Source organism: Pseudonaja textilis, chromosome 2 (assembly GCF_049901715.1).
Source record: "Pseudonaja textilis isolate UNSWEBS1 chromosome 2, rPseTex1.2, whole genome shotgun sequence".
Taxonomy (NCBI): domain Eukaryota; kingdom Metazoa; phylum Chordata; class Lepidosauria; order Squamata; family Elapidae; genus Pseudonaja; species Pseudonaja textilis.
The window spans coordinates 147,121,899-147,143,436 of NC_141991.1; the positions used below are offsets into that span (position 1 = coordinate 147,121,899).

The window sequence follows — 21,538 nt, forward strand, 5'->3', positions numbered from 1 at the left end:
GCTGCGGACATGCGGATGGTGCGCTATGGAACCAAGTTCACTCCAGAATATCACCGAGGCTAAGGCCGCCACCTGTCTGCGTAAAGTATTTGGAGATAGGCTCTTGGTCAACCCCTCCTGTAAAAAGCCCAATAATTGTCGTATTGATGGGACGGTTGGGTCGATCTTAGACCCCCGGCACCAGCAACAGAAAGCGGACCACGTCGCCTCGTATATACGATTTGTTGAGGACCGTCTGGATGCTTGTATGGTGGTAATGGCATCCTCTGAAATCTGTTGGGTCCTTAAATGGCTCCGCTCAACCTCCATATGGCTAGGCTGAGGCATTGTTGGTTTGGGTGAAGTACCGGCCCTTGCGAGAGGGAAACCCTCAACGGTGGAATTTTCCAAGGTTGTTCTCTCGACAGGTCCTGTAAGTCTGCAAACCACGTTTGCCTGGGCCAGTAAGGGGCGACCAATATCAATTCTGCTCGTTCCTCCAATAACTTCTAGATCAACCTGGGTATTACCGGGAGTGGAGGAAACGCATATAGAAGTCCGGGAGGCCACTGACATCGCAGGGCATTGACAGCCTCCACCCCAAGTCGGGTACCTTGAAATATACCGGGGCAATTGGACGTTGAGGGGAGAGGCAAATAGATCGATCACTAGTTGCCCAAACCTCCCCACTGCTTCCTGGAAGACAGACGGGTGTAGGCGCCACTCTGTCTGATCTATCGTGGCCCTGCTGAGCCAGTCCGCTTGTGTGTTTAAGGCCCCTGCTATGTGCTCTGCCTTGAGCAAAAACAGATTGGCCTCGGCCCACTTGAACAACCTGGCCGTCTCCAGCATCAGAAATTTGGAGTGGGTACCCCCCCCGTCTGTTTACGTGGGCGTTGGTTGGGATATTGTCTGTCAAGACCAGAACATGGTGTGATTGGAAAAGGGGTAGAAAACTGCGTAAGGACAGGTGAACTGCTCGCAGCTCCAACAGGTTGATGCTTTGTGATTGTTCGGCAATAGTCCAAATTCCCTGTGCAGTGTGGGATTGGAACTGAGCTCCCCATCCTACCAGGCTGGCATTGGTTGTGATTGTTGCCCTGCAAGGTTCCTTGAAAGGACACCCCTTGTTTATTGTGTTTTCCGACCACCAGCGGAGCGATCGGAGAACATTGTGCGGTACCTTTATCCGAACGTTGGAAGTGGCTCTTCCGGATCACTGGAAAGGTAGCAGGAACCATTGCAGATCTCTAGAATGGAATCGAGCCCAAGGCACAATGGAAATACAAGAAATCAGTTTCCCTAACAGTTGAGACTGCACTGCCAGGGAAACCCTCTTTAAGGCTCTGATCTCTCTGGCCAAAGACTGGATACTGTTTAACCTGTCCTGAGAGAGAAAGACCTTGCCCTCCACGGTATCTATCACTGCCCCTAAATGAACTAACCTAGTTGAGGGGATCAAATGGCTTTAATCCCAATTTATGGAAAAGCCATGACCCTGAAGGGTCTCCAGAGTAAGCTTGGTATCCAATTTTCCTTGATGTCTGGAAGATGACAAAATTAAAATATCATCCAGATAACATTGTAAGCGAATAGATTTGATCCTGAGTGAGGCAGCCAAAGCCGCGAGGACCTTGGTAAAATTCCTAGGGGCCGAAGCCAGACTGAATGGTAGGGCGATATATTCATAGTGCCGATCACAATAGCAAAATCTAAGATATTTGTACTGAGCAGGTCTAATTGCTATATGTAGATAAGCTTCTGTGAGATCTATAGAGGTCAGGACATCGTTCTTTCTGATGCTGAGCAGAATGGATTGGAGAGTAGTCATCTTGAATTTTCGATAAACCAATGATCTGTTCAGATGTTTGAAGTCCAGAATTGCCCTCCAGCCCCCAAACTCTTTGGGACCACAAACAATAGAGAGTAACAGCCTTGACCCCCCTGTTCAGATGGGACCTTTCTAATGGCCTGAATATGTAGAAGATGATTGATAGCCTCCTGCATCAACACCCTCTTAATGGGGTCCGTGGACCTAGGGCTCCTAATGAAAAAGTTCAGGGGGGAAGATTGAAACTCTAGTGCCAAACCAAACCTAATAGTGTCCTTGACCCAAGCATCAGAGGTGGAGCTGTCCCATTGATCAGCAAACAATTTTAGCCGCCCTCCAATGGGAACTGCTGTCAAGGACTCACTTGGGGCGACGAAAAAAATCAGCCTCTGGTGCCTCTGGGGTTTCTTCTGTTTTGGCCTCCCCGCTGACTTCTATCGGAAGATTCAGACCTATCCTGTCTAAAACTGGGCCTGTAGCCTGATGTTCTTGGAGATCTGGGAATGTATGGGCCTTGATAGTAGGGCCGAAAGGAACCCCTTCGAAATGACTGAGCCGTTCTGTTTTCAGACCTCCGAAAAAGAGGGGGAAGCACTTTTTTCTTGTTTCTATTCTCTATGAGGAGGGTCTCCAAAACACTGCCAAATAATTTATCCCCTGATATTGGGGCTGATGCCAACTTGCATTTATGCTTGGTATCCGCCTGCCAATGCCTGAGCCATAGCAGTCTCCGTACTGATACGTGAGATGCTATGGCCCTAGATGAGAATTTGACTGCATTAAATGTGGCATCGGCAGAGAATTCTGCTGCTGCAATAATTTTAGTTATGTCCTGGTGGGCTCTGATATTTGACGCCGGCAATATATCCCTCAAGTGGAAGAGCCATCGTAGGGAGGACCGTGTAAAAAAGGCCAGAAAAGGTAGGTTGGTCCAGAATGAGGCCTTTGTCGTCCGACATTCCCTGTTCTAGTGGGTCAGCCTCTGACAACCACAAGTCCATCTGATGTATCGACCCCCCCTCCATGGGAACATCCTGATCCTCAAATTCCACCTCCTCCCGAAGACCCTGGGCTGGTATGTTAGGATTATTGGGGAATACCTGAGTTTGATGTTGTCCCATATGGGCAAAGGATCGAGCGGACAGGGATCCCGCATCCGAAGTGGCCAAGAAGTGTCTGGTCCTGATGGATTGCTGAACTCCAGCCGCAATGCCCCTTTCAATTGCCATCTCCATCCATTGCCTCATTTCGATGGGGATAGTCTCAGGTAATGTCCTGTCTTAGGCCAGCGACCGTAGGGGTGAAAGTTGCCTCTGGGATTAGCCGGGCAGTGCTCATTGGAGGAGATGTGCCTATGGGGGGTTGTCCAGTAACAACCTGCCTGGGCTAGGTAGATAAGTCCAAGGGCCCCATCAATGGACCTGGGTCCTGATGAGATTGTTGTGTCATAGCCATTTTGTCTGCCTCCATGGCTCGTTTCTGCAATTGCCTTTCCAAAGGTAGGTTCCGTCTACGGCCGTCCTTATCCGCCACCTTAGAGGCCTTTTTGGGGCCCACTGGCTTATCTCAGGACTTATTTGTCTTGGAGCGGAAAGCGTTGTCACTTTCCATTGTGGGTGACTGATTCTCTTGCCTCTGACTTTAATTGTTAATTATTATTTTTTAAATTATTATTCTTAGCAGTAGTATTTGTACTTTGGGGTGATGCCTTCCCCTGTGGTTGAAAGTAGAACGCTCCTCCAGGAGAGTAAGTCTGTCAGGTGTGTGTGTTTGTGTGTTTTCTTAAGTTTTCGCAGGTACTTACATGTATGGTATTCAGCTTTGTTCGGGTATTTTCCCATGTCATTGTAGTTGTGCTTTTAAAGTTGTAGCAATATTTCGGCAGAATCTCATCTGCCATCATCAGGCTTCTGTATTGTGTTCATATATATAGACACACACACACACACACACACACATATATACACACACACACACACACACACACGCCCGTATACATATACATGTGCCTATATCTATATGTAAAACTGTGCATAAGGTAAACAGTATCTAAGGGTCCCCAACAAGGGAAACCCCCAAGCGCTCCAAGCGAGAACTTTCTGGATCCCTGGTCCCCAACAAGGGAAACCAGCTATACAGGATCTGAGGTGGATTCTTTCCCGTCAAAACAAAACATCCCGCTGTTTAAAATGGCACTTGTGGCTTTACTCCAAAGAAATGATCCAAAGGCAATTGCAAGGAAATTCCTGTTTAATGACTAGCCTGCTTATCCAACTTCAGCACGACAAGGGAAAGTTAAACACAGGGAGAACGAAGTGGGAAGGTACTGCCCCGGTCCCCAAAAAGGGAAACCAGCAGGGAATGGCGCCTGTGATATTTAGGCGCGAACTTGAGCCAGCCGTTGAAAAAGGCGGGAAGCCAGAATCTCCGCTGCTAATGTTTGAGAAATCTAACGAGCCGCTGCTGCTGAGGCTTTAACTCTAATGCTCCTGTCAGACGAAACGGCAAGGCGAAGTGAGCCGCGGCTGCAAGCGCTCCGCTACGATCGCAGAGAAGATGATCGGAAAGTTAGATAAGGTAACTGCTTGAGGCGGTCACCTCAGGCTATCCGCGGAGTGGCAGACTCTGGTAGTTACAAAGAAACTGTTTATAAACTGATCAAGGCAACCTAATAGAGGCACAAGCCTGAAAAAAGCCAAATTAAATGGGGAAGATTTTTACAAGCCGAAATAACCCAAGAGCAAACCTGAATCAGAAAACCGTTCCAGTCAGGGAGTGCACAACCTCTTACCACGAAGGCTGAGCTAAAACTGGGGGACGCTGGGGAGGTGTCCCGTGGAGGAGGAGCCTCCTGGAGTTTTAAGCCCAGCCTTTCCAGAAGAGACTGAAGCACCTCCCACTTCTGGATGCTTTGAACTGCTCATGGGAGAAAGAAAAGAGTCGTTGGTTCTCACCTGATACGACCTTTCTCTTTTGGTGGAGATAGCATTCAGGATTGGGTGATCAGTCTCTGCTTGCTGATTGGACTGAGTCTGTCAAATCTTTGAAGACACTCCCTCTGTTGCTAAGGTCTTCCCAGAAATTGGCAAAGGAATATTGACAGACTGACGTGTTCTCCTATAAAAATAACATACACCGTTACATTCGCAACAGACCAGAAAAGGGTGGGACTGAATACTATCTCCACCCAAAGAGAAAGGTCGTATCAGGTGAGAACAAACAACCCTTCTCCATTATGGTGGAGACAGCATTCAAGATTGGGACATACCAAAGCTGGCTGCCCTATGGGTGGGCCTACTGTGGTCCGAATCCCCTAGACAGGATGGACCTTTTACAGACCTCTCCATCCAAAAGCTGCCTCAGCAAAAGCAAAAGAGTCCAGCCTATAGTGTCTGATGAACGGAGAAGGTGAGGCCCAGGTAGCCGCCCTACAAACTTCCTCCAGAGAGGCCTGAGTGGTCCACACCGCCAATGTGGCCGCACTTCACTGAGTGCACTGTTATCCTTGGTGGAACAGCCAGTCCTTGGGTTTGGTAGGTCTTGGATATGCACAGTCTTATCCATATCCCCACAGTTGTTGGAGTAATCTTGCAACACATAGTAGAAGGTTAGAAGGAAATAAAGAGGGATTCAGACCTTCTGAAGGACGATGTCCTCTTAACATAAATCTGCAAGGCACTGCGAACGTCCAGAGTGTGCCATGTTCTTTCTAATGCATGCACAGGATGCGGGCAAAATCAGGTAAGATTTGTTCCTGGACTCTGTGGAACCACTAGTTCACCTTTGGCATGAATGAAGGATCTAGTCTTAACACCACTTGGTTGGTGTGGAACACACAAAGGTCCTTCCTGACAGATAAAGCTGCCAAATCCGAAATCCTCCTGACAGAGGAAATTGCTACCAGGAAGGCCATCTTGCAAGGCAAAACTGCAAGGAAGTAGATTTCAGTGGTTCAAATGGGGCCTCAATCCACGACTGCAGTACTTTAGAGAGGTCCCATGTCAGAAATCGATGAACCACTGGAGGCCTCAGGTTTGTAGCACTCTTCAGAAACCTGCGAACTGGGATGTCTAGACAAAGATTCCACTCCCCTCAAGGACAGAACAGAGGACAAGGCTGCAACCTGCCTCCACAATGTGTTAGGAGAAAGCCCCTTATCTAGGCCCTCTTGGAGGAAGTCCAGCACCTGTGCAATCGAGGCCCCAGTGGCGACAATGTCAGTCCTAGAACACCATTTGCTGAAAGCCTTCCAGGTTGCATCTTAGATGCAGTTGGTGGAGGGTCTCCTGGAGGCCTGGATAGTTCTTATTATGCTGGAGGAATAATTGTCCACCAGAGATCCTCACTCAATCTCCAGGCAGCCAACTGAAGCCACTGGGGATCTGGGTGCAATACTGATCCCTGGCTGAGCGATACTCTGTCCTCTGGTATCCTTCAAGGTCTGGAGATGGAGAGGTTTACTAAGTCCGCAAACCATGGCCTTCTGGGCCAATGAGGGGCTACAAGGATAAGTTCTGCTCTTTCTGCCAACAGCTTCTGGGTCACTCGGGATCAGGGGCAGGGGAGGAAAGGCATAAAGTAGCTCCCGTGGCAAAGGGCTGTGTAAGGCGTTCGTTCCCTCCGCCCCCGGAACCGCAAACCTGGAGTAGAACCTTGGGAGTTGTGTGTTGTCCTGGGAAGCGAAGAGGTCCACAGCTGGTACTCCAAATCGCTCCAACAGCTCCTGAAACAAATCGGGGTGCAAATGCCACTCTGCATGGTCAATGGTGGCTCTGCTAAATCAGTCAGCCTCAACATTGGCCCCGCCAGCAATGTGCTCAGCTCTGAGCAATACCTGGTGTCTCTCTGCCCATAAGCAAGTTTTTCTGCCTCGAGCATCAACGGCCATGAATGTGTCCCACCTTGGAGGTTAATGTGTGGCTTGGTTGACACATTATCAGTCAAAACCAGGATGTCCTTACCTGAGACAGATTACTCTAAGTTTTTCAGGGCCAGATGGACCATCCTAAGCTCTAGCGAATTAATATTATGGTCCAAATCTGCCTGGGACCATTGTCCCTGGACCACCCTGGATTGAATATGGGCTCCTCAGCCATAAAGACTGGCATCCGTGGTCACCACTGACTTGTCAGGTTCCTTGAATAAGAGGCCCAGGAAGAGGGCCTCAGATGACCACCATCGTAAGGATTGCAAGACCAGAGGAGTCAAAGGTGAGCTCAGATGGCCAGATGGAAAAGGCAATTGTCGTTTGCTCGTTTGTTCTCTAGAGGCTAGAGGAGCCTTAAAGAAGAAATTTGATATCTCCAAACCTGAAATCTAACGAATTCTCCTGTTCCGGCCAAGGATAAAAACAAAGCACTGCCTATCCTCCATGAGGCTGAGCAAAAACTGGGGGATGCTGGGGAGGAGTCCCGTGGAGGAGGAGCGTTCCACAAAATAAGCCCAGCCTATAGATGAAGAGACTGAAGCACCTCCCCACTACTGGATGCTCTGAACAGCTCATAGGAGAATGGTATTTATTACAGCTCCCAGATGGAGTAGAGAGGTGGTGGGAGTGAAATGGCTTTTGGCCTCGTTGAGAGAGAAGCCATGTCCCTGAAGCACCTTATTGGTGATTTCCAAATCCTCTGTTGCTCAAGATGGGGAGGATGACTGGACCAGTATGTCATCCAGGTAACACTTGACTCTTACTGGTGGTCCTGAGATGGGCTGCCAGGGCTGCCCACAGCTTTGTGAATGTTCTGGGGGCAGAGGAAAGCCCAAAGGCCAAGGCCCTATATTGATAGTGCCTCCCATTATAGCAGAACTTAAGGAATTGTCTATGGGCCAGAAGAATGGAGACATGAAGGTAAGCCTCTGTTAAATCTATGGAGGTCAGGGAATGCCCTTCTTAATCCCCTCTAGAATCAACTAGAGGGAATGCATTTTAAACCGCCTGTATTTCACCTGGCGGTTAAGACGCTTCAAGTCCAGAATTGCCCTCCATCTCTCCCCCCCCCCCCGAGGCTTTAGGGATTACAAACAAAATGGAATAAAATCCCATGCCCTGTTGGTCCTCAGGCACTGTCTGAATTGCCTGGATTTCCAGTAGGTGCTTAATAGCTGTTTCCATAAGGACCTTTCTCTCCCTGTTCTTGGAAACAGGACAGCAAATAAATTTTGGTTCTTTAGGAGAAGAATTTAACATGTCGTCCAGCTAGCTGACTGAGTCAATTTCTGGGAGGACTCCAGCACAGAGGGAGTGTCTTCAAAGATTTGACAGACTCAGTTCAATAAGCAAGTGGAGAATAATCACCCAATCATGAATGCTATCTCCACCGCAATGGAGAATACTTAGGAATTCTAAATATCTATTCAAGTTAACTTTTTGGACAGCAAAACATGGCCCATTTTTATTTTTCTTCCCTTTCATATTTCTATAGAACTCAAATATTACTGTAGATGATTTTTAAAGCAGCTATGTTCAATTTTCTATTAACTTCATGTTTTAAAAAAATTCAGCAAATAAATTTGTCTTAAAACTCAAGCTATAGTTTCCTGACTAGAGTCACATTTTGTTTTCTGGTTTATAATGTTCTCTGAAGTTATGCCTTGTAAGTTGAAGATCATAATATTTAGTGCTTTCTAAACAAATTCATTTTTATTCCACACTAATTATGATGCTTAACTAAATACTGCACTTTTTTATGCTTGAATAAAAAGGATTATCCATTATTTAATTTAAAAATAGTGCACTTACTCATACGCAAAAATCAATGCTATTCTCATATATGTTTTTCATTCCTTTTCAGGAAGATTTATTCTGGGCATGATTAAATGTTAAGACCCATTATTTCATACTGGGATAATGAGACATAGCTATTGCAAATTGAGATGTACAGTAGGTTGCAGCAAATAAAAGCATGTGCCTTGATTATTTTATTTCACATTTTAAAATGTACAGATATAGGAAAAGATACGCATAGTATTGATACATTTGTTCTGATTTTCCAATGACCAGTCAATGAGTACAAAAGACTACAGCAAGGACCATACAAAAGTGTCAGAAAGAAAGATCAACCTGATATAAGTGCCTATATACAGTTCAATGTTTTGTCCTCACAGCTGTGGTTCTGTGCCAACCCAGGCCTGTGAGACAGGTTCCCAAGTTTCTTGGGAAATCTTGATTTATTTATTTATTTTTAAAAAGCTTCGAACCTCCAATATGGAGTTGACCTACCAAAGTGTACACAGAACCCAGGTAGGAATTGCTGAAGACTGAGAAGCAGCAGGTGGTGAGAGCAGGTATAGGAGAGCCACCATGATCTATGTGCTGTGGTCTTCCTTGCCAGCGAATATCTGCTTTTCTGCAGGTGCACTGGTCTGGAGGGCCTCTATCGGTAACAACAGTAGTAACAGAAGCCACCCACAAAGTAATGGGGAGGTCGTGGGGAAAGGAAAAGTAGTGGTGTTGGAGGAAGCTTTGACATCAGGGTAACAGGAGAAGCTGAAGAGTTCAAATATCAGGGGAGAGGTGCTGAAGGTTGCAACGCATCAACCCTCCCATAGCCTTGCAAAGGAGTCCTTGAGAAAGGAGATGGAAAGGGTGGGGGCAAGAAAGGAAAAGATGGATTTTGGGAACAAGTGAATGAAACAAATATAATTTGAAACTTCTGACTTATATTTGAGCTTGAATGTGCATGGGTGCCCAAGGACCTGAAAAATATTTCAAGGGTTTGTCCAAGCTCAAAAGGTTAAAGAAAGGCTGTCCTAGATCATCATATTAATCTTCATTCCCAGCTACCCTATTCAAAATTTATCTTCTCTTCCTCATGTATGTGCCTTGCCAATTAAGCAATTGCTGTAATTTCTTACCACTCTTCATATGCTTCAGTACTCTTAGCATCATAAGGTTTATAGTTAGAAGGTTTGGGAATCTATAAACTTTCTCAAAATCTTTCCCACTGTTGATATAACAGTGTGAGAAGTGCAAAATAAATAGTATTTTGTTAATGACACATTTTTATTTTGGTTTGAAATTAAGATGATGAAAATTACAGGAATTATCAGTCACAAAAATACTTGTTCATTTGCTGGCTATGTGACTTGATTAGCAGAAGTCTATGTTTAAAAATGTCAACAACAACAACAAGAGAGAGGAAATATTAACATATACATACATATAATATTTCAGAATGTACTAGAATTACACAGAAATATCTGATTTTAATTGACTCTGAAATTGTCTGAAACACTGCTGGTGTTTTTTTAAAAACCCTCTTCCCCTTTTTAATGTAACTGAATGCTAATATTTTATTCATCTGGTAAATATTGTCAGTGTATTCATAAACTGTACATATCCCACTCTTAATTTTTAGACATGATATTTCTGACACATTTAATTGGTTTCTTTTACGGTTATCAACTGTAGGAAAGTGGAACTGATTGCCAAATGAAATCCTATAATTCAGGAAGGGAAAATGAAACTGCTGTAATTTTAGAATATTTTCACTGGGAAATCAAAGTAACATTATGACCAGGAAGAAGCACACTTCAGAGATTGATTTATATAAAAGTAATGTGTATAATGTATACATATATGTGTATTCTGTGTACATGTAGAAAAGCCCAAAAATTTCCTGTGAACCATTATTACTTTTCTTAAAAAACAAGCTAGCAATTAGAACTGTGATGATAGGTTTCCCTGTACTATATACGGCTTGCAGAAATCTCCAAAACCAGAAATGGTTCAATGTGATTTTGAGTGGCCCGAAAATAAGACTGCAGCATCCTAAATCACCCATTCTCTTTTTAAAAAGCTAACAAAGTCCTGTAATTTGTGCAAATCGGATGTCAAAATCTTTTTATACAGATAGTCACAGACTTACTACGATTTCAATCGCTAAGCAATCCGGACATAAAAGTTCAACAGTCAGGTCTCCACATCATTTCATGAGGACAATAGCAGCACTCCCCACTGCCATCATTAGGCAAAATCCATTGATCATTAGGTGAGGACCCACCTTAAGCCAAGCCATTTCAGACTTGATCCCTCCCAGCCCTGGGTCTCAGTTCTTTTAAGCTAGGGGATTGCATCCCCTCCAATGCTTCCCAACTGTATTCCCCTAACTTCTTTTTGGTCACCCCGCACCCTTCCTTGTGAGGCAACAAGCAGCTCTAGAACCATGCAGCTCAGGCCCTTTTCCTGGCATACCATAGTACTAGGGCTGTAAACACCACCTGAGCAATGGAGCAAAACTACAGCCCAAAAGCCTCAGCTGCCCCAGTATGACCCAGCAGCATGGTGCATAGCTGCCCCAGCTGAGGAACCCCCAATAGTGCAGCACAAAGCTGCAGCATCTCAGGAAGCCTTAACAGCAGAAAGCTACCACATTTTGGAAGTTCTAACATTCTTGTGCAAAGCTGCAGTCTCAGAAAGCACTCCAGCTCAGTCTCCTGTCTGTTACTGATGAGGTAAGAAAATGGGAGTAAATTAGCTTCAAGCTATAGAATTCTACCTGTTATTTTGTGTACAAAAATCCTTGCAAATCAATGTTACTGTTTCCTATAAAAGGAAAAATACCTCTTTTTATAATTTAATGTTAAAGTTATTTAGTGCCAATATTCTTTATATGTTCTGCCTTTCTATTATTTATTCTACAGAAAAGTGAGCTATGCGGTTCTGTTTCAAAACAAAATATGAGTTTCTAAACTGGGAGAGAGGCAGATAAACATCAGAAATGCAAAGGGAAATATCCTTCCAATAGCTTCCTAAATAATAAAAAAAAGTTTTCATGACAATGTTGTCAAATTTCCAGCATATTCATTCATAAATCCAACTGGATGCATGTTCTGACTTCATCAGCCTCAATGATTCAATCAAGCAATTCTGCTATAGCCATTCCCTTGACATCTACACAGGGAACAGTTTGAATCCCCTTATGCACCTTGTAAACATCAGTTGGAAGCACAACAGATACACAAAAAAGAAAATTTATCATAACAAAACAAAGCGTAACATTTCGAACAATATAATTCAATGGGCAACAGAATCTGCCCTTGATAAACTTGTAGTGAAGAAAGCCACCTCTACATACTGACAGTAGCAGCATCCTGAATGCAAACAGGTAACCTTTTTATGCTGAGAAAACATTTCACATTTTGAGGGTTCTGCATATTGTGAGTGTGTCTGCAAAATAATTACAATATAGATTTTCCCTAATCACAAAATGGCTCGCCAGGGGGAGCATAGCCAATCAGAAAACATCCATTTATCAGAAGGCAAGCTACTCTCTAAGGACACTCTCCATCACTTCAATGAAGAATTGGAAGGCTGGGTTTCTCCTACAATCCCTGAAAAGGAAATATCCTTGCTCACTTTTAGTATGATCAAAATAGACAATTGTATCAGAATAAAACTTCCTGAATCTTGAAAGCAACCCCTTAGCTACAAAAGAAGGGATGAAACAAACTCCCTGTTGGCATATTAAATCATTTCCAAGATACAGTGATAAAGGACAAAGTAAAAGAATGTAAGAGGAGTTCAAGTCAGTGGGAATCATTCACATATATGGAGCCTGAAATTCATTCAGTAAATAATTCAAGAAATTAATAACAGATACAAGTAAGCTGGAACAGGTGAAAAAAAATAAGCTGAAGATGAAGACCAAAGTATACGGTATCTGACCAAGAAGTATCAACTAGAAACAAGGAAGATTAAGGAAGCACTGGAAATAATAAAGCAGCAAATAATAGCCATAGCCAAAAAACTCAGCAGATACAAAGTTTGAATTGCATACTATAGGCAGAATCTCCATTTTCCCTCAAAAAGCCAATATTGCAAGATCTTCAAAGGGATTTATACCAAGGGATTTTGGTATATATAGGCAAAGCCTTTATTTTTCCGAATGTTCTGTTCAAATTTGTCTCTATTATTGGAGACAAACAGAATTCAGAAATCTTGTGCATTTGTGTTTCTAATCACAAGGTAGAGTAGCGCTTAAGGCATCAGGCTATAAACTGGGAGATGGCAATGGCAAACCACTTCCCAAAAACCTTGCCAAGAAAAATTGCAGGGACTACTCCAGGCAGTCACCAACTAGTCAAAAGCTGACTCAAAGATACAAAAATAAATGAAAAAAAAAATTATTTCTTTTTATTTTATTTATCAAATTTAGGCACTGCCGGGCTCACTAATTATTTAGCTATTGGATATTACTAACTATGTGTTAGCAAAGTGCTCATATTCCAAGGAAGTTATGAATCTCTGGAGAGGTTTCCCCCTCCCCCCAAAATATGTTCACCATGCCAAAGCTCACTTTTATGAATTGCAACTATGCAAAATATGCACATTCACGTCACAGGCCCTGTCAGTCTCCTCATATGTGGGTTATATAATGATCATGATGCGATGTGATTGGTTACTGAATTATAATTTTTATCATTTCCCATCATCCCTATGAAGATGGAATAGTTGTCTACATGGGTTCAATTTTAAAATATCCCTTGAATTTAAGCTGTGAGAGAAAGACATTTCCCGTACTAGACACAAACCAAGTATAGCATGGTCTCAGGAAAAGCAGAGCATAATGCAGACCTGTGGAGTGTGCTCCTCCACTCAGCTGTAAGAAAATATATGACACAAACAGTATTTTGAGAGTTTGGTGCAGAATAAAATCCTTGGATCTTTACATCAGAACTGAGTGGGTTGGATTCCACCAGAATGAAACACCAGTTATTCTGTATGTTCTGTCATAGGAAATAATGGGAATTTGAAATAATACTTTCTGTAGCTTCTACCTGCATTTGCAGCCATAGAAGTAAGCCCAAAAAAGAAACAATAGATTCACTTCAATTCAACTCATGTTGTAACAAAAGCAAAAATACACTTTTTCAGCTAAATTGGTTTGAGAGTTTTATTTGTTCCTATATAGACAATGTGCACTTTAATTTTTAGGCATATGTCTGCAAAATTTTACAAAGCAATCTAGGTTTTTCACATAGAAATCTGAAACATCCTTAGCACAATAAACCCATTTGAAAAGCACATGCCCTGACCATATTTTTGAAATCTGGCAAACTGTCTGCAAAGTAATTGTGACACACATACACATAAGGATAACAGTTTTAATTTACAACTAATAAACTTTAACCTCTATATAGCAAAGAATTTAAAATCAGTACAATAATACACATAACATTATTTGGTAAAGTATTGTGAACTCTCAGCATACCAGGGATCTGTCAAGTCCTACTGTTCCTCAGCCAAGGAATTTAAGTATAGGAATGATTCCAAATGAAAAATCAAGAATAATTACTCTACAAAGAGTGTCTTCAGAACATAGTTGCTGCTTCAAAAGTTGAAGATGAGGTCCTTAATTCCTAATTCCTAACCCACACAACAGAAATCTCTACCTTGAGTATCTCAAACTCTTTTAATACAATACATTTTAATTTGACGTACAATTTTGTTCTACTGAGGAAAGCTAAGTTATTCTGTAAATCACTCCAATAGTTCCAATGTGTCTACTCATTAAAAAGACAGATTTAAGATAGAAAGAGTAAACCAGCTCAACACTATTTAATTGACTAAATTCAAAGTATAGCATATTGAATTGATGTAAGCGTTTTACAGCAACTTATTAACTGAAGCCAGACAATCTGCAGTTTTCACTGATGCTGAAAATAGGGCTACTTTCTCTCACAGCCCACAGCCCAGTATGAGCGGTTTGAAGCAGTGGACAAAGGTGTGCATCCCCCTTTGCATGAGCACCAGGTGAACGCATGCACACATGCTCCATTTGTGACAGGCACATGCCCTTACCACTCACACAGAACCATCCCCTCTCCCACCTCCCAGTGCCGGTCTGTAAAGCTGGAGAGATTAGGGAACTTTGTTCTACAAGACACACCTAGAGAATACGGTGGCAAAAATCAATACTAGAAACAACATACTCCAGAAAATATGTAGAACTAAATGGGAAGCTCCAGCTGCCACCCTCTGGTCATCACCATTAGGATTGGTCTACTCCACAGCAGAATATATGGCCTAACAGCTGCCATACTAGTAAGTCAGACACAAGACTCAATGACACTATGGGGATTTTAAGTGGATGTATTAAAACCATTTTGACTTGCTGGCTTCCTGTTTTGAGCCATAGAGCTTGATAAAGACAACACGCACTAGTGAGAGAATATAGAAAAATTATGAACCACTCACTCCTATCGGTGCATGCTGACCTTCCTCATTTATCAGCTGGAAGACTCAAATCCAGGAAGCCCCCACTGGTACTTGCACAACATCTGCTCAACAGCTTTAGCACTGATTCCCAGTGGAAAGCCAAATGGATTGCTAAATGCCCAGACACACGAAGATGTATAAATGATCCCACAAAAAGGTGCCAGGCTTTGAACTACCACATCAGAAATGAACAATTCTGAATAGGATTCTCATCTTACATGGCATCTACCAGGACTCCCTGTATAAATGGGGCATAGTATCCACCCCACCCTTAGCGCGACTGCAAATTCCCATGTTAAACTGTAGATCACATCATGACTGACTATAAGCTGAGGGCATATACTGGTCCATATACTGATTTTTTAAAATATAAGCAATACTGCTCTTCAATGGTTAGATGGCCTAGACATTGGTATTTGAACATAGATCTTTTTAACATTTATATTTCATTGTGTTTTACTAACCTAGGTGAAAGATTAAAATATATTGCTGGTACATATATAATATGCCATATGATTGATAAATAGTTATTCAGGTACAAGGTTAAAATTTCCAACGTGCACCTTTTATAGGGTATTACTGTAATGAATGGGTCTCTTACACACGCATTTATAACTCTGGATATTCAGAAAGAAAGGATGCAAAAGAAGGTGGGGGAACACAGAGATAAAGATGGCACAACAATATGATCCTTTTAGTAAACAGACACCAAGATTGAAAGCTTGGTACACAGTACAGAGGAGAAATTGTTAAGGATCTAAGTCAGCTTGTAAAAATACAATCCACACTATGCTGCCAAAACCAACTGAAAGCCTGTTTTATCAAGCCCTTTTGCACAGCCAGCTTTACAATTTCCTTTTAAGCATTTCTTCCTTCTCTCCCAACCTCAATAACAACTATTAACTACTATTTTAGTGATTCAAATGATGCACTACAAAAATACAGCATAATAGTACAGAAACCACTGATAAAGGTTTCTTCTGACCAATTACACTCAAGAAAACAGCGCTACTATGTTCACCTTAAGTAAACCATACAACAAACATTGAAAGCGTACATCATTATCCACTTCAAAACATACCACCTGTTTAAAATAAACTTCCTGTAGGGCCTTTTATTCAGATGTTTGCAAATATAAGAAAAACACAAAAGCTGGTCCTATGCAAAGGAAGCATGCCGCTGTAATCTCTACAACATTGTGGACTTCAAATAAGAAATATTCAGTAAAATAAGCACCCATATGATCTTTAGGTTACATTGCCCTGTAGTATATACATTTTCCGTTGATCCATCCAAGTTACTATTTTTGTGGATCCAAGTTTTTACTAACGATTTTGGAAATCGCCCTTATCAAGCAGAGAAAAATTCTTTGCAGAGCTGAGCAAATGTCTCTACCACTGGATACTCAGTCACCATATCATATTTTTACATATATTTATTACAGTTTTATACTACCAGGCTCAAAACACAAATCTGCAATAATACAATAGGCACAATGGTGATTATTCACTTCCCAAAGGCCTTCTCAAACTGCTCGGTCTTTAATAGCTTCCAGAAAACCAACAATGATGCTGTTAATATGATTCTAGAGGGAGGTACTCTATAATATTGGGGCTGCAACTGAAAACTGTTGGTCCTCACCCTTTCCACTTCATGTATTTGGGAGACAATTAAGAGAAGTTGGTAATGTGTGCACTGGGTCATTCAGGTGGGCTGCTTCTATGCAGAAAAAGTGTCCCTGTAAGTCCCTCAGAGATAAGCCATGTAGAGCTTTATAAGTCAAAACCAGCACCTAGAAATCTACTGACAGTCAATGATGAGACTGTAAAAGAGAAATTATATGATCATAGTCCCTTTGTTTGCTAATATAATGAGTCACCATTTTATATAAGTTGCCACACAAACTTTAGATGTAGTTCTATGTAGCGTACATATAGTAATCCAAACCCATAGTAATAAAAGCATGAATCACTGTGGCTAGAAAGTTTGATGTAAATATAAAGATAAGGGATAACCTTGATAATAGATAAATCTAGCCCTGGCTTTGCTTTCTTCTGTTTTAACTTTCAACTCTACATTGTTAAAATGGCTCACTAATTCAGTATTGCATCCCCACTACTCATTTTTGCAACTATAAGTTTTTCTACTATAGTATTTAGCCCCAGACAGGAAACTAATTTTTATCCAAACATTCCAAAGGCAATTCCTTTTTAAAAAAAAAACAAATGTATGCTCACCATAAATCATGCTACATAAGCTTAGTATTACAGGCTCATTTGAGAACAGCATCTATTATTTGAACAATCATTCCAAAATACCCTGGACAATGTTATTCTAATATTAAAAAATTTGAACCAAGCTTGAAAAGAAATTGCTAATGGTTACATAGTACATCGGTAACTGATGTAAGTACCGTAGTTCCCAGAATTCACATTCCTCAAGTCCTTACTTGGGTCCAATGTGGCTTCAGAACACTTTAGCAGCTTCAGATGGCTTTTTAACTTCAGACTTTTCTGGACATGAACAGACTGACTACAATGATCCATGCTATGCTCATGTTCTGTGTTGTCACCAGATTGTCCTTTAACTTCACAGAATTCAGCTACTGCAATTCTTGTCAGTTTGTCTATACAAAGCTGTATAAGATCCTGAAGCATATACTGTAACCTTGTTCTTGAAGCCATGTTCAGTTCAAAATATTTGTATGTATTTACAAAAGACAGGGTGCCTTTGAACACAGGTACAACATGAAGACTATTAAAAGTTCAAAGTTACAACAAACCAGCAAAAAGCTACTTATGACTGAGATTCAAAATTCCAATGTTATATGACTGCATTTTGGGCACTCAGCAACCAGCTTGCATTTACAAACATTTGCATTGTCCCGTAGTCATGTGACCACAATTTATAGCATTTTTGCTGGAAGCTGGTATTTACTTTCAGTTTCTGGCAAAAAAACAAAACAAACCACCTCATAGTGAATATAGCTTAAAAACCATTACAAAAGGTTGTAAAATTGGGCATGGTCATGTGGTGATCCGCTTTACTGTAAAGCGGATCACACAGCCATCGCACTTTACAAGCATAATTCCATGCTCAATGATGGTCATAAGTGAAGGACCGCCTGTATCTTCCCAGATAGCACAACTGAATTAGATTTTTTTAAAAGAGTTAATTTTTATATGACTAAGCACTCTAAATTGTTTAGTAAGACAGTATGACCATCAATGTTATTTACTTACTTGAGAGAGTAACAATCAAAGAAAAACAGATGGAAAAACTCATTTAAGCACCACATGCTGGTAGTTCTTGCTTACTGACTACACATTCAGCAACTATTGTTGTTGTTTTTAAAATTACAATGGTACTGAAAAAAAGAGAATTACAACCAATTCTCAAAGATCCGACCATCACACTGTCCCAATGGTCATGTATTTGTGATTCAGGCTTTTGGCAATTGATACAATAATTGCTAAGTTCTACAGTCACGATTGTCTTTTACAACTTTCACAAGTATCCAAAAAGCATAGTCAATGAGAAAGCTGGGAGGAAGTTGTAAAACATGGTCATATGATGCAATGATTAACAATCTAGTGATTCGCTTAATGGCCACAGCCAGAAACGGTGCAAGTCAGCATGACCTTATGGCATTTCACTTTATGATTGCGTTGCTTAGCAAAGGAGTTGCTCACAGATAAGTGAGCGCTACCTGTAATCCAAATCCCGTAGAAAACGTGATTTTAAAAAGAACATGTTGATAGCACAAGTCCCTTATGGTAGATATTAGTTCTCCCAACTAAAAGAAGTCTAGTAATTCTCTCTAGCCAAGAGAAAAATATTTCATGAAAGTGTTAAATAAAAGTAAAAAAAAAATTAAGGAAATCTCTTAAAAAGAAAATTTTAACTTTTTTGATAGTATTTCCAAAAATACTACGCAAAATTTTCTATCTCATATCTAGTTTGGCTGTTATAATGACACTATACTAATTCTCACTAGGCACCAGAATCAATGTTTACATTTCACACCTGCCCGAGTTGGCAAGAGAGAGAGTCTACATTTTCTTGTGTTTGATCAAAATTTTGGACACGTGGAATATTTTCTAGCAATAATCTAAAGGTTTTCTCAGTTGTAACCTCTTAAAAGTCCCAGGTTCCAAAAGAACAATTTCCTAAATGTTAGTATGCCCTTCTTGAGCGTAGCATTATAGAAGTGAACATAAGAAACATGCATCACACATGCAGGCAGAGGTGTCAAAACAACCCAGTAGGACTGTTCTAAATTAGAAGTCAAATCTACCACCTCCTTCCATTTGAACTTTCCAGGGACAAGCAATAACATTTAAATGACCTTCTCTTCACATCACAATTAAGCTGTCCAGTATAAACAGACTGCTACAAATTATTATTTTAAATATATTGCAAGTACAAAGGCAATAGGAAAATGATGATGTAAGGAAAAGAAACAACAGGTAAAAGAGGCAAGTGGAATTTTCAGAAAGAATGATCACAAAATGTGTATCAGCTAGACGCAGTAGCCACAAATTACACTGCTAACAAATTATTTCAGTCAAGGTAACTTTCAGCTGTATTGCCCAAAGAAAACATGGTATTTTGCAAAAAAAAAAAAAAAAAACCCACACCAATAATTAAGGCATTTTATTGTTACTTTTAAGCCTTGCAGGTTTTTTGGGTCTAAAAAAGCATTTAAAGCATCATAGTGTAAACAAGTGGATAAAGCAGTAAGCAAACAAACATAATAAGTGTATTAGAATGGATGCCTGAAGTAAAATCAATAAAGTCTCAGCACATGGGTGCCTTCAGCAGAATACTAGAGATATCTAGCAACTGGCTATCTTTTTAATCAGTATGTCGCTATTTATTTTATTAAATTCCAACTGAACTATCATATTCAAGATCAGGAGTATCAAATTTTATTTCATTGAGGGCCACACCAGGGTTGTGTTTGACCTCAAAGGGACTGGGCTGGGCGTGGCCAGAGTAGGTGTGGCCAGCTTGATGTCACTCGTGTCGGGGGGTGCCTGTAGTGCCCTGAGTGCTCTGCCAACGAAAACGGGCTCCCGAGCTCCATTTCCAGCAACCCTCTGCCAGAGAAAACGGAGCTCCGTTTCTGGCTGAAATGGCCTCCTGCAACCCCCTGCCAGAGAAAACGGAGCTTGCAAGGATTGCATGTGGCCCTCGCGAGCTTCATTTTTGGCTGCGACGGCCTCCTGAGCTTCGTTTTTGGCTGTGATGTCTTCTGCAACCCTCTGCTAGTGAAAACAGCGCAGTCCTTCTGAGCTCTGTTTCCAGCTGTGACGTCCTCCTGCAACCCTCTACCAGCAAAAACAGAGCTCGGGAGGGCAGCACAGAGCCCTTCCAAGCTCAGTTTTCACTGGCAGAGGCACCACAGGCCTGTCCTTTGCTCTTTCCAGAGCAGCCCTGTGGGCTAGATGTAAGCACCCAGCGGGTCAAATCTGGCCCGCACATCTTGAGTTTGACACCCCTGTTCTAGATGGAGCTATCCTGAAAATCAACACAAAATTTTATATACCCCTCTAAAGGACAATCCATAAACATCCCACATTAACAACCCATGAATGCTAAAATGCTTTTGTTCAAGAAATAAAACTCTAAATTAAAAAATTTACTAAGTAGAACATTATATTCACTTTCCTTGCTGAATATCACAGTTTTATTCAGAACCCAACCAGCCCCCATTCATTTTTGAATTAGTAAAGGTCAGTAGTTTAAAATATGGCCTTTCATTAATCATTTCCTCTCACTTATTAATTGCTAACCCTTTAATTATCCGTTTCCTCTTTGCAATCAAAAGAAATCCTGCCATTTCAATATTCATTAAGTGTCTTCTCTTTTTTTCATGCAACTGCATATTTCTGGAGGGGGGGGGAAATAAAAGCACTAGTGTAGAAATAAGTGGGGCCTCACTAATTATTCATAGATCACAGATGGATCAATATTTTACTGTCCATACTGAGTAAGTTGATGTTGCATTTAATATAAAAAAACCACACTCAAATGTAAATCTTTCCCTTCCCACAACATTCAAAGCATAGCCATATAATAGACTCATTATAAAGACATCCTAAAAACTAAATAAATTACTGCCTTTTTGATAAAATGATCCCATTTTATGAAATAAGTTACATTTTAAGCACATCTATAATACATTTACTTCTGAGCCGTGTTAATAATGATTAAACTAAAACCGCAGATATTATTTTTTTGGCTTTAAAGTTCTTTGAAATCTATGAAATAAGCTTTCCTATACTGTATTCCTCCTAAATATGATGGGACGTACATGTTTTTTTTATTCACTGAATAAAATACTGGGAATATAAAATAGGGCCATTTTTTGTAATGAAACAAACTTTGAAATTCCCTTCCTAAAGGTAATCTACTTAATTTTAATCAGCAGGTATAAGGTTTCTTTCAGACACTTGTTAACCTTAGGCACTTACAGTATTTGTGAATTTACTTAACATTTAATT

General features: G+C 41.2%; 1 protein-coding gene across 2 annotated transcripts in view; it reads right to left on the reverse strand.

The window, feature by feature from the left end:
- Positions 1-21,538, reverse strand: part of MECP2 (methyl-CpG binding protein 2) — a 92,935-nt gene that overhangs the window by 64,737 nt on the left and 6,660 nt on the right. Inside the window, exon 1 of one of the 2 annotated variants that reach the window (XM_087925804.1) lies at positions 4,765-4,784. The exons of the other annotated variant lie outside the window; for it this stretch is intronic. The gene's annotated coding sequence lies outside the window, so the exon portion shown is untranslated. Of the gene's footprint in view, positions 1-4,764; positions 4,785-21,538 lie in introns of those variants that run through there. 2 annotated transcript variants of the gene reach the window in all.